The sequence below is a fragment of the Scyliorhinus torazame genome, chromosome 19 (genome assembly GCF_047496885.1).
Source record: "Scyliorhinus torazame isolate Kashiwa2021f chromosome 19, sScyTor2.1, whole genome shotgun sequence".
Taxonomy (NCBI): Eukaryota; Metazoa; Chordata; class Chondrichthyes; order Carcharhiniformes; family Scyliorhinidae; genus Scyliorhinus; species Scyliorhinus torazame.
Genome location: NC_092725.1, coordinates 56,851,554 through 56,865,891, shown reverse-complemented (window position 1 = coordinate 56,865,891; position 14,338 = coordinate 56,851,554). Strand labels below are relative to the sequence as shown.

Genomic DNA, 14,338 nt, shown 5'->3' with positions numbered 1-14,338 from the left:
CCTGCGGAGGTATAAGTCGGCAGAGAGCAACGTATCCCTCTCCCTTTGCCACACGTTCCTCAGATATTCATCGCATGTCAATCAGCAACCTATTTGACCGTCAAAGGATTCACAACTTAGTCCAATTGTGTCCTAGGTCAATATCCAATACATGGATAGTTGGAGGCTAAGTGCACCAACCTCTCACCGAGCCTGAAACTGGTGAGGGGCTAGCAGCTGTGCCAAGTAAAACTCCCGGCTTCCGCGATATAAACGCCTGGATAATGGCCGGGTGCGTAGCCACGCATGCGCACGGCGATGACCTGCAGTGGTCCTGCCATAAAACATGGCGCCAGCCATGCACGGACCTGACCTGCCAAATAGTGCCATCCTGGCCACCCCCTGGTCACCTCCCACCAGTCTCCCCAGCCCGCGCGGAAGCCCCCCCCGGCCAGCAGCACGGCTCCGGTCTGACTGCGGCCGTGCTGGACACAGTCCGCAGCCGCCACGCGGGGTTCCCGACCGCTGAGACCACGCCTGTCCCGCGCGGTCGGGAACTCAGCCCATCGGGGGAGGAGCATCAGGGGAGGGCCTTCAGGTGACTCATCAATGGCGTTCCAATGGCATGCGACGCACGATGCTTGACACGATGACGTCATTTAGGAGGGGGCGGAGGATAGAAAACCGGCATCAAACCGGCATATCCCCCAGTTTGGCCATCAGAAGGGATTTTCCACCCGATCGCCAGTTACAAAATCAGCGTCGGGGAATGGTGAATCCCGCCCATGATCTTTCCAGTAGAGTATGTCAAAAGAACGTAACAAGACCGACAGCTCAGGCCTGCCCCTTTTCACACCCAAAGGTGTAGAGGCAAATTCAAGTTTACATACAGCTCCCCAGGAAAATATCAACTAACTTAACTCAGATTGGGGATTGAACCTGGAATCTTCAGACTGTGACCACTCTGACCATGTCAGGTTGCTTATTCAAGAACAAACCTGCATTTAGATGACACACCAAGGGCAGGATTCTCCAGTTTGCCAATGGAGAATTCTGTTGTAAATATTTCAACAATATCCCTCAAAATATGCCTCAAAGCTAATTCCTTACTTTTGAAGTGCAGACAGTCCATTGTTCCACACAGGGACATCAATCCAGAAATGAGATTAACTGACCAACCTATTTTACGGCATTAGCTGAAAGGAGAACTTTGGCCAGGACACCAGGAGAATGCCCTCTGACTCTTCAATTAGTCTCACAATCGTTGACATTAATCCATCTGTTCAGTGCCTCCGCTTAAAACAAAGTCCAAAAGGTAGCACCTCTGACAATGCAACACACACTCCTTCTTGGCCTGGATTGTGTGATAAAGCTCTGGAGTTGGGCATTGAGGTAAACTAGCTTCAACCTTTGTTCTTCATGTTCACAGTAAAGTGTTTCTTAATCAAACAAACTTACACATGTAAACAAAATTAAACCTTGTGTGTGAAGTAACTCATCTTTGTACCACTTAAACAGGCCTGTTGTTCGTATCTAGATGATCAAACAGCCAACCATATATCACTATCAGATCAACTATACATATAGATCAGGCTAAAATCACGAGAGGCATTTATTGCAAGATTAAATTTATACCAAGCTGACAAAAATAGAAGCTCAACACTTAAATCTCTGCTCAACAAAGTAACCATCCCCTGAAACCAAAATATATGTGATTCAGGATCCTGGAACCTACTTTTGGTACATTAACTGCATCCCAAATTAATCTTGACATGGATACTTCGATCCCAAAATTTCTGAGTGACCGTTATGAAACCATTTCGGTTTTCAACTAGAGACAGACCATCCAGAAAACGGTTGCAGAAACAATACAAGCTCCAGCCAGTTTCTTACACTTGAAATCAAAACCACACTTTTGATTACGGTATTTTATAGGTGACAAAATAGAGCTCACATTTATTTTAGCAATTCAGCGACTTAAACCATTTCTGTCACACAAGTGGAAGTAAAATCGAAGATGATGTAATTCTTTGACTCAGTTTATAGGCTAGACCTAATCTCGTATCTCGACATAAACCACATTGAAAACAAGATATTAAGATAGGAATAATTAAAGATAAATATATCATGGACAATAATCCTCAATTAAATTATTTTTTAAAGCTTACATTGAATAATTTTTATATTTCACAAATGTAATCCTTCTGGTCATTCCACTCTTCTCCTATCGCCCTCTTATTCTCCCCCCTCCCCCCCCATTTTTCCACCCCCCCCCTTTCCTTTTGTTTTTGGGTTTGATCAGTGCAGCTTCCTTTCGTCAACTTTAATTTCTCAGTTCTTTCATTTTGGAGATACCCTGTGCATTTATTTCTCTTCAGTAAACATTTTAATGTTAAATTAGCTGACGATTTTTTTAAAAAATTATGAAACTCCTGTTGAATTTATTAGGATGCCAGGCCAGACCCCAACAGTTGTTAGGATGCCAGACAAGAAATCCAAACATTTTTTTAATTTGTAAAACGGTGAAGAAAGGATGCTTCACCCCAGGAGTGATGGCTCGGAATAATTTATGTTAAAACAAACTTTAATTTAAGCATAGAATTAAAAGCATTAACATCAAAGAAAATAATTTTACAATGATCAGTTAAACAGTTCGTCAACACAAGGAAAAACTTAAACTTAACTATCTATACCTGCTACTAACTCCAAGTAAGCAACCCAATACAGTTCAAATGCCACTTATAAATAAAGTTGACAAACAGATTACTTGTTTCGTTGGGTAGAGATGTTTGGAGGAGCAGAACGAGTACACTTCTGCTCAACCTAACAACATTTGGAAAAATTGCTGTCCAACTTAATATCCTTTTGTCTTGTCAGATGAAAATCCTATGGCAAACTTCAAAACTACAGACAGACCTGGCTCCTCCCATTAATTACATTACCTGTAACGCACTAAAATGTCACATGACCTGACTAAATACAACTCCTCATAAATTATCTACCTTCCAGGGAATCTCCAGCAATCATAATAATATCCCATTAGCCCTCTATATGCAAATAAATAAATGGTTAGAATCAATCAAGACCCACCTTTTATGACTTCTTAATTATAGTTTTAGCAGACACAATCTTGATACCTTAACCTAGATTCATTAATAATATTACAGCAACAAATATATACCTTAACCCAGGCTTTTAATAACATTACCATCACAAAAATAATATATAATTATTACTACATTCATTACACATTTAATAACTTTTCATTATTGCTGATTGGGCTTATTAAGCGATTAAATCATCAGTTTTGAGTTGAATTGATTTGCAGCACTTTGTTTAATAACATTTCAGAGATAACTATTAATTGAAGGTTAATTTTTAAGTAAGTTACATGCCAAAGAGCTGTTAATAATTAGTAAAGCTGATAATAATTGGCAGATTTAGTTAATTAGATACATTACAAACAAACCAAGCAGCAGCTCCCTTTTGTTCTTGACCTTCTAATCCATTGATTCTCCCTCCTGCTTCCAACCTAATTTAATTGTAGCTGGGTCCTCTCTGGTTTCCCACTGCTCAGACTCCAAGTATGATGCATCTTCTGCTTTCTGCTCCCAGCTGACACTCACTATGATCAATACCATCTCCAACTCACACGCTCCCGCTCCAAAATCTGTCTCGGGTTCTCTGACAACTCGTCAAAACATTCATGACATCAATGGCAGGCTGGAAGAAGGGGTTCCTTGGCTATACGTTTAACTTCATTGCTATTCCGATTTGTATCCGTTGAACAAACAAGCGCTCAAGACAAGGACAAAGGAATAAACAGGAGCCATAGCCCCAACTTAAAAATTCGCAAATATAGAAGCAGAAAATAGGAGCAGGAGGTAGGCTGTTCAGCCCTTTGAGTCTCCTCCACCTTTCAATGTGATCATAGCTGATGCTCTACCTCAACGCCATACTCCCATTCTTTACGCATCCCTCGACGTCTTTAGTGTCTAGAAATGTATTTCTTTCTTCAATACATTCAGTGTCTTGGCCTGCACAGCCTCTGTGGCAGAGCATTCCACAGGTTTACCATCCTCTGGGTGAACAGATTTCTCCTCACCTCACCCAGTCCTACGTAGCCTACCTTGTATCCTGAGACTGTGAGCTCAAAAATTGAGAAATACAGGTTAAATTACACTTCCATGAGAAAAGATACAAACACCTCAAATTTTACAGCCCAGGAACAGGCTATTTGGCCCAAAAAGTCTATCTATGCCAGTGTGAATGCTCATGCTTGAGCCTCTTCCCATCTTAATGCATCCAACCCATCAATACAACCTTCCATTCCTTTCACACTCTTGTACTTCTCTCAACTCTCCTTCAATTCATCCATATTTTCCATCTCAACTGTTGCCATGTGCATTCACCCAATTTCTCAATATTGAGTTTCTTTTATTCTTTCATGGGATGGGAGTGTCACTGGTCAGGCCAGCATTTGTTGCTCATCCTTCATTGCCCTAGAGAAGATGGAATTCACTGCAATTCATGTGGTGTAGGGAAAGACATGTTTCCTGATTTTCTTATCAAATTTATGAGTGACCATCTTATAGTTTCAAACCACACAAGTTGTTCCAGTGCAGCTACTACACTGGCATCCAACCCGGAAATGTGGAAAACTGCCCAGCTGTATACTGTCCACAAAAAGCAGGACAAATACAACCTGACCAATTACCATCCCATCAGTCTAATCTCAATCAGCAGTAAAGTGATGGAAAATGCCGTCGACAGCGCATTCAAGAGGCATTTACTCAGCAGTAACCTGCTCACTGACGTTCAATTTGGGTTCAGAAAGGGCAACTCAGCTCCTGACCTCATTATAGCTTTAGTCCAAACACTGGCAAAAGAGCTGAACTCAAGAGGTGAAGTGAGAGTGACTACCCTTGACATCAAGGCAGCATCTGACCGGGTGTGGTGTCGAGGAGTCCTTGCAAAACTAGAGTGAATGGGTATCAAAGGTCATAACTAGAACAAAGGAAGATGGCTATGTTCGTTGGAGTTAAATCATACCGGTCCCAGGACATCACTGCAGGGGTTTAAGGGGCATCTTGACAAATACATGAATAGGAATAGAGGGATATGGACCCCGGAAGTGTAGAAGATTTTAGTTTAGATGGGCAGTATGGTCGGCACGGGCTTGGAGGGCCGAAGGGCCTGTTCCTGTGCTGTACTTCTCTTTGTTCTTTGTTCTTGGAGTTTCCCAGAGAGTGCCCTAGACCGAACCAGTGACAGATGTTTCATCAATAACCAATGTTAGAGGTGAGGATGCCCACAGATGACAGCATAATGTTCAGCAACATTTGCGATTCCTCAGATACTAAAGTAATCAGTGTCCATATGTAGTAAGGCCTGAACAATATCCAGGCTTGGGCTGATAAGTAGCAGGCAATGACCATCTCCAACCAGAGGGAATCTAACCATTGCCGCTTGACATTCAATGCCATTACCATGACTGAATTCCCCATTATCTACATCGTGAGGGATTACCATTGAGCGGAAACTGCACTGCATCAGCCATATAAACACTGTGGCTACAAGAACAGATGAGAGGTTTGGAATTCTGTGGCAAGTAACTCACCTTCTGATTGTCCAGAGCCTACACACCATCTACAAGGCACAGGTCAGGAGGATGATGAAATACCCTCCACTTTCTGAAAGAGTCTAGCTCCAACAACACTCAAGAAGCTCGACACCATCCAGGACAAAACAGCCCACTTAATTGGCAGCCCATCGGTCACCTACAATATCCATTCACTCCACCACTGAAGCTCAGTGGCAGCTACAAGATGCATTGCAACAACTCAGCAAGAACCCTTCAACAGCACCTCCCAAACTAGCGGCCTCTACCACCTAGAAGGTCAAGGGCAGCAGATACATTGAAACATCACATATAAGTATCTCACTGAGGCACACATCCTTACTTAGAACTATATCACCATTCCTTTACTGTCGCTGGATCAAAATTCTGGAACTCCCTCCTGAACAGCACTGTAAGTGTACCTACACCATGTGGTGTAGGTACTGCATCGGTTCAAGAAAGTGGCTCATCAAGGGCAATTAGAGATGGGTAATAATAAATCCTGGGTTAGCCAGCAACATCCACATCCTGTAAAAAGATTGTTTTTTAAATTGGAAACATCCTCACTGCATCCCTATTGCACCCCTTAAAAGGTCCCAATCAGGTCACTTCTCAGTCTTCTCCTTTCTGGATGCAAGAGCTCCAGGTTGTTTAGTCTTATAATAATAATCTGTATTGTCACAAGTAGGTTTACATTAACACTGCAATGAAGTTACCGTGTAAAGCCCCTAGTCGCCACATTGTGGCGCGCCTGTTCGGGTACATGGAGGGAGAATTCAGAATGTCCAAATTACCTAACAGCACATCTTTCGGACTTGTGGTAGGAAACCGGAGCACCCGGAGGAAACCCACGCAGACACGAGTCTTTTCTGGCGATTGTACGATCTCAAGTTTAATATCATCCATCCAAATCCGTTTTGTACTTTCTCCTGTGCCTCTGTCCGGTTTTGTAATATTGAGACCAGAATTATTTACAGTACTCCAATTGTGATTGAACTAAAATTCAGCAGCCATTTGCCCAGTTCTTCAACCCTGTATCTTCTGACTCAAAGTGAGTACTCCCAAAGCCATACTTATAAAATGCTTAATTAACATAACACACCTTGGAGAGATTTCAAGTATGATTTTGGATGTGCCTGAAGAGGGACTGAAGTTAAGCTTGTTAAATTTGTTGATGACACAAAGATAGGAAGGAAAGTAAGTTGTGAAGAGCACATAGGAGGATACAAAGGGGTATAAAGAGGTGAAGTGAGTGGTCAAAGATCTGGCAAATGGAGTTGAATGTTGGCAAGTGTGAAATTGTCCATTTTGGCCGGAAGAATAAAAAAGACATTATCCAAATGGTGAGAGACTGCAGAGCTCTGAGGTGCAGAAGGATCTAGGTGTGCTAGTGCACAAATCACAAAAGGTTAGCATGAAGGTAAAGCAAGTAATTAGGAAAGCTAATAGAATGTTATTGTTTATTGTGAGGAGAACTGAATGCAATCGTAGAGAGGTTAAGCTTTGGTTATACAGGGCATTGGTAAGACCAATTTAAGGAAGGATGTAGATGCGTTAAAAACTGTTCAGAGAAGGTTTACTAGACTAATACCTGGACTGGGCAGATTATCTTATGAGGAAAGATTGGTCAGGCTCGGCTTGTATCCGCTGGAGTTCAGAAGAGTTAGCGTCAACTTGATTGAAACATGCAAGATGCTGAGGGGTATTGGCAGGGAGGATGTGGAGAATCTAGAATGAGGGGTAACTTTAAAAATAAAGGGTCGCCCATTTAAGATTGATGTGGAGATGCCGGCGTTGTACTGGGGTGAGTAAAGTAAGAAGTCTTACAACACCAGGTTAAAGTCCAACAGGTTCGTTTCGAATCACTAGCTTTTGGAGCACTGTTCCTTCCTCAGGTGAATGAAGCGTAGGTTCCAGAAACATATATATAGACAAAGTCAAAGATGCAAGACAATACTTTGAATGCAAGCCTTTGCAGGTTGTGGTAATCACCACTGTTGTACATATTAGAAGATGTGTGGTAAGACCCTGTACTACAGGTACGGGGGTAGTCCCTGCCTGCTGGCTCCGCCCAGTAGGCGGAGTATAAATATGTGTGCTCCCTATACAGCAGCCATTTCATCAGCTGCTGTAGGAGGCCACACATCTTAGAGTAATAAAGCCTCAGTTGTATTCAACTCTCGTCTCTGAGCAATTGATCGTGCATCACAGGTAATTAAGTCCCTTTAGTTGTGAACATTAGGAAAGAGACCATCCTTTTAGCCAAGCAAATAAATGTGTCAAGCTGAGGGAGCAAAGATTGCCAATGTCTTTCAGAGAGAGAGCGAGAGACCTGGGTCAACCTTTCCAGAGTCAGGTCCAGACTCTGCAGTATATCGGGTGAAACCCTGCCGAAATTATACCCCAAAGAGGTGAAAAGAAAATCTTTACACAGATGGTGTTTTGAATAAAGAATTATTCATCCCAACCTATTGATGAAGCATAGTCCCATGAATTATTTTGAAAGGCAATTAGGTGCTTGTAAGAGAAATGTTAAAGAGTATGGGGGAACGAGTGGAAGAGTAAGATAAATACGGCATCTGGAGGGACACCTTCAATCAGACTTGAAGGGCCATGCCACCATCTTCAGTGCTCTCACTGCCAGTCTCCTGATACTGACTTCTGTGTCACAAAGCACCTCGAAATTTGAAGTAATCATGTTGAAAGCCCTCAGCGGCCTTGTTCATACAAACTCTGCAATCGCCTTCGTCATGTTCACTTTCCCTCCTTGAGCCCTTTATTTTTCTAACTCCACTAACCTGCGTATTCTCTCCTCCACTGATTCCATCATGGCGAAGCTTTAGGCCCTCCTCTCTGGAAACCCTTGCCACATCTTACGCAACTCCTCCGAAACTCTTTCTTGAACCTGCATTTCAGCTCCTCTTTCCACTAATAAGCCCAGAGGAAATAGGGACAGGAGTTGACCGTTCAGCCCTCTCGAGCCTGCCCCACCATTCAATAGGATCATGGCTGATCTGACATTCTTCACCTCCACTTTCCTGCCCTTTCCCCGTAAACCCTTGATTCCCTTACTGATTAAATATCAAACTCAGCCTTAAGTATACACAAGGATTCTACCGCCACAGCTCTCTGTGGCAAGGAGATCCAGAGACTCACAACCCTCAGAAGAAGTTTCTCCTCATCTCAGTCTTAAATTGGGACCCCTTTATTCTGAGATTATGCCTCTGGTCCTAGACTTTCCCATGAGTAGAAACATCCTTTCAGCATTTACCCTGTCAAGCCCATTAAGAATCCTACATGTTTCAATGAGATCACTTCTCATTCTTCCACATTCCAATGAGCAGAGTCCCAACCTGTTTAACCTTTGCTCATGAATCAATCCCTCCATATCAAGGATTATCCCAGTGAACCTTCTCTGAACCGCCTCCCAAGTAAATACTATATTTCCTTAAATAAGGAGACCAGAACTGATCATAGTACTCCAGATGTGGTCTCACCAGTACCTTGTACAGTTGCAGCAAGACTTCCCGACTCTTATACTCCAATTCCCTTGAAATAAGGGCCAACATGCCATTAGCCTTCCTGATTACCTGCTGCATGCGTGTGTTAGCTTTCTGTGTTTCATGCACAAGTTCCCCAAGTTCCTTTGTGTAGCAGCTTTCTGCAATTTTTCTCCATTTAAATTATATCGCTTTTGTTCTCACTTCCAAAATGAACAACTTCACATATTCCCATATTATACTCCCTTTGACAACTTTTTGCCCTCTTGCTTAACCTATCAATATCTTGTTGCAAATTGTTTGTATCCCTCTCGCAGATTACCTTTCTACCTATTTTTGTGTCTGCAAATTTGACTACAGTACATTCGCTTCCTTCCTCCAAGTCATTAATATAAATTGTAAACAGTTGCGTTCCCAGCACTGATCCCTGTGAAACGCCACTAGTTATAGGTCACCAACCTGAAAAAGAACCCCTTATCCCCACTCGCTATTTCCTGCCCATTAGTCAATTCTCTATCCATGCAAATATGCTACCTCCAACACCATGGGCTCTTATCTTCTGACTTAACTTTTGTGTGGTACCTTGTTGAACGCGTTATACAAGTCCAAATACAACACATCAACTTGTTCCCCTCTATCCACTCTGTCCGAGACTTTCTCGAAAAACTCTACTAAATTAGTCAGATATGATTTCCCTTTCATGAAGTCATGCTGACTCTGCTTGATTAGATTATGATTTTCCAAATGCACTGCTATTACTTCCTTATTAATTGATTCGAACATTTTTCCAACAAGAGATGTTAAGCTAATCGGCCTATTTGGGCCTCTCCCATTATGCTCCAAGGTGCAATGCAGGGGGGAAAACGCTCCCAAAGGTTCATGGAGTTGGGAGCATGGATAGAGGATCAGTTAATGGACAGGAGGCAAAGAGTGGGCATAAATGGGAAATTTTCAAGTTGGCAGGTTGTGACAAGTGACGCGTTGCAAGGATCAGTGCTGGGGTCTCAGCTATTTCATATCTATATTAATGACTTAGATGAAGAGCCAGACAGTAATGTATTTAATTCTGATAATGATGCACAGCTAGCTGGAAAGGGGAAGAAACAGAGAGGCTGCAAAGAGATATAGATAGGTTAGATGAGCAGAGAACAAGATGACAGATGGGTTTATAGTGTGGGGAAATGCAAGGTCATTCACTTTGGTGATAAGATATAAAAGCAGAATATTTTATAAAGGATGTGAAACTTGTAAGTGTTGAAGCTCAGGCAGACTTGGGCGTGCCTGTAAAGGAATCAAAAACGTTAGCACAGAGGTACAAGCAATTAGGAAGGCAAATGCATGTTGGCCTTTATTGAAAGGGGATTGGGGTACAGGAACAAAGGCTCCTTGTTCCAATTGTACAGGGCTTCGGCAAGACTACTTCTGGAGTTTTGGTCTCCACAGTTAAGGAAGGCTTGGAGGCGGTCCAGTGAATATTCACAAGGTTGGTCCCTGGGATGAGAGGGTTGGCCTGTGATGAAAAGATGAGTAAATTGGGCCTATATTCTCTGGACTTTAGAAGAATAAGAGGTGATCGCAATGAAGCCTGCAAAATTCTGAACGGGCTCAATAGGGGAGATGCAGAGAGATGGTTCCTACTGGTTAGGGAATATAAAACATGGAGACACAATCTCGGGATAAGGACACACTTAGTTTAAAGATCATTCAAGACTGAGACGAGGAGAAATTTGTTCACTCAAAGGGTTGTGAATCATTGGAATTCCGGAGGGTTATGGATGAAACATAACAAATGCTAGGATAGGACGGACAGGTTTTTGGTCTCCCAGGGAATCAAGGAATATGCGGGATGTGCAGGAAAGTGGAATTGAAGATGAAGATCAGCCATGATCATGTTGAATGGCAGAGCAGGCTCAACAGGAGTCCACTCATGCTCCTATTTCTTAAATTTGTCTCAAATTAAAAGATTTAAAATCGATTATGAACAAATTGGCTGCTGTTTCTCCTACATTACAATGGTGACCTCACTTCAGAAAACGACTTAATTAAATTTGAAGCACTTTGGAACACTGTGAGGGTGCAAAGGTGCAATACAAATTCTTTCTTTAATCTGCCAGCTGATGTCCCAAAAATCACAAATTATCGCAGAAACATCAATTAGAGGCTAACCACTCTTACTCAAATCTACAGGTCAACGGGGCCATATTTTCTCTTACTGTAGAAGTTTATCCGAGACCTGAAACAAACCGTTCACTTTTTTCTTCATTTTTTTTTCCCCAAACGACAAATGTTTTGCACATGTGACGGTTATGATCTAAAACAGACTGCTGGCTAATCAAAATAACAAATCGGGGCGACCGAACCCTTGCCCTTGTTCCCCCCAAATCTTTTATTTAGCAAAGAAACAAAATATTCAGTAGGCAGAGAGATTTTTTTCTTAAACAAAGGTTAATTGAGCAAAAATGAGTTTTTTTGGCTTTGAAATGGATAATGATCAGATTAGTCAGAAGTGAGAAATCAGGAGAGATTACTGTTGGAAACTTACACATTTTTATTCATAATGGAAGAAAGCTGCTTTGCATGAAAATTGAACAAATTTTGCTTTGGATGTTTTTGCTGATCAAATAGCATTTGGTTGTAATGCCATGTACCGACTTGGCATCAAGCGCCAGTATTTATATCAAATACGCATGGAGCAGAAGAGACTTTTCAAGTTTGCTGACTTTTCTTCAATTATGTTGCAAAGTTGATCGCCAGTGGACAGCGATGGTTCTTGTCATGAAATATAACCCACGAACACACTCTCAGAAGGCAAGTTCCAGCCAGAGTCTCACAAGATTCTTGAGTAACTTACTACAGACGAGTAGATTTTTCCCACTGCCTTCCTCGTGGGTTTCATCTTCAGAGTACCTTCTGCAAACTGGACTGTAACAAAGGCTAAAGAGCCCCGCCCAAACCTCACACATGTGCAAGGCTGACCTGCATTTATCAGACCCTGCAGCCTCATTGAACCAATTGGGGCAGACATCCATAATATGTTTCAACTGACTCCAGGCAAGAACCCTAACAAGTATCCAATCTTTAAGATATCGGCTATTTCCATAAGTCTGATGTTAAATGCAGACTCCTTCAACTTGGATGTCTCAACTATTCCAAGATTGGTTCTTTAATGTACCCATGTTCTTGTTTTATTCTCATTCAAGCATTTCCTCACTTCCTCCCGAGACTTGGCTCGACACAGTATCACACAGACCACGCACCAGAAGCATTAAATGATGATTTAGAGCTAGGTTTTAGCCCCCCTATGTTTTTCCCGTGGTCACTGAACCCTAGGCCATCCGATGTAAATTCTGGGAAATCTTCCCAGTGTGTTAATAGTGATGGTTCTTTCACAATGTGACTTACAGTAAATTAGAGGACAACAGAAGGTCACCAATGTTAAATTGCAAACAGAATACATTACTCTGTCAGTGAGATTCCTGGTAATTACTGGCAGCGTAGTATATTCTGTGCTCTAATGTCAGCAACAGGCCAGTTGGAAGAGAGACATCATCATCAGCTCACCATCCACGACCCACACAGATAGCCAGATGATGTTTCTTAGAAATCGCTCATTAGGAACCTGATTGGCAAAGTTTAGACACATTCCCCGAGGTGAATGAGAAAGAAGGCGGAAAATGCAGAGGAGGAGCAGTTCACCAAAGTATTATGCAGGGAAGTGGGGGGGAAACCAGGGTGGCATCTGGGGAGATGGAGTAGTAGGCAGGTTCAAATTTACTCCCGACTGCCCAGGTTGTTAGTGATACCAACAATCATTATCACAAACCTCCCTCCCGCCATTGAGTACTGTTAACCTCCCTGCAATGATGTCGCCCCTGATGCTCCCTTGCACTAAAACATAGAACTCCAGAGACTGTTCAGGGATGACATAATGCCAACTGGAGGATGCGGTCGATCAAGTCATCTTGCCCACCGACCCTGAATCAGACACCCACCAGGATTGCAGACTGCAGTGTAAAAATCATTCAGTATATTCTAAAACTAAACCCAGCTATGTTAAAATATGCAGGTGATAGTAGACAGCAAAGCAGAATTTTGCACACTGGGTGTTGCCAGGGTATATAGATTGTTCACAATGCGTGGTTCACTCTCCCGTTGCTAATCGCTCTCCTTACAGTGTGCTGATTATGAACCCAGCATGTTACCAACACTGACACACTCCCGAGTGAGGAACACACACATACACCCATTCACAGACCTACAACACAACCGAGCACTTAATTGTATTGAATGTATCCGAGACTCAACCCTCTGCCCAACAACTTATTTTTGTGAAATTGCATTTATTTATCCACCCACCTTTGGTAAATAATTTCACACTGCTCCAATTTATAAAGCTGACATTTGGGGGTATGGGGGTGGGTGGGGGAGAGCCAACTGATGTCGCCAAAAAGCTCAAATATGACTTAAAATATTCAAGTCCGCTGCCAGGTCGTTACCCGTGTCCAGACGATATCTCTGACTGTCCCCCACTTACCCCATCTGTTCAAAAGTGAATCCATTTGCCCGCCAAAAAAGGTTTTCAATGAACTGATTTTCTTTCAGACTGATTTCTTAAAACCCACAGATGAAAGTTTGAATGGTGTTGTAAATAATGAGCGAGTGGGATGGTGGAGGGGTAGCATTTGGGGGTTTGAAATGCAGCCCAAACCCAGAGTTTAGAAGCTGCTGCCTCTCAAAGCTGTGCTAACCAAAAATAAATAAATAAAGCAACAGCTCAGCTGCCGACAATGAGGAGGGGTAAATAACTGCAGTCAGTTGCACTTACCGGCGGCGGGTCGCATTGGACGTCAATGGACAGTGTTGGAGCTCACCTGGAGGGGAGCCGGCTCTGCCGCTCACTGTGTTACCTGCGAGCTGGGCATTGAGCTGGGCTGACAGCTCGGCCAGCCGCCGGTGGCAGTGCCGCTTTCCCATTGGCCGGCCGCGACGTCAATCAGGAACGGGGCAGCCTATCGGCGTGAGGAAGGGGGCTGGGGGGGTGGGAGGGAAGGCTAGGGCCTCTCCTCTCTCTGCTGCAGTAGCTCCGCCGGCTGCGTCAAACTGCAACCGCAGCGGCAGCAGCGGCGTGGAGTCAAACAGGATGGGCACTGCGGAGTTTGCAGAAACACACACCACCCAACCCTTGCAGCAGCAGTGGCCAGGCGAAATATCAATTGCAGCAAGGGAAACTGACACCATG

At 43.1% G+C, this 14,338-nt stretch overlaps 1 protein-coding gene across 6 annotated transcripts in view; it reads right to left on the bottom strand.

Moving 5' to 3' along the window:
- Window positions 1–14,069, bottom strand: part of LOC140396152 (contactin-1-like) — a 1,065,645-nt gene extending 1,051,576 nt beyond the window's left edge. For 3 of the 6 annotated variants that reach the window (XM_072484364.1, XM_072484361.1, XM_072484372.1), the window contains exon 1: window positions 13,925–14,066. The gene's annotated coding sequence lies outside the window, so the exon portion shown is untranslated. Of the gene's footprint in view, window positions 1–13,924 lie in introns of all 6 variants that reach the window. The other 3 variants (XM_072484363.1, XM_072484362.1, XM_072484367.1) reach the window with 2 other exon arrangements.
- Window positions 14,070–14,338: the final 269 nt, after the last annotated feature.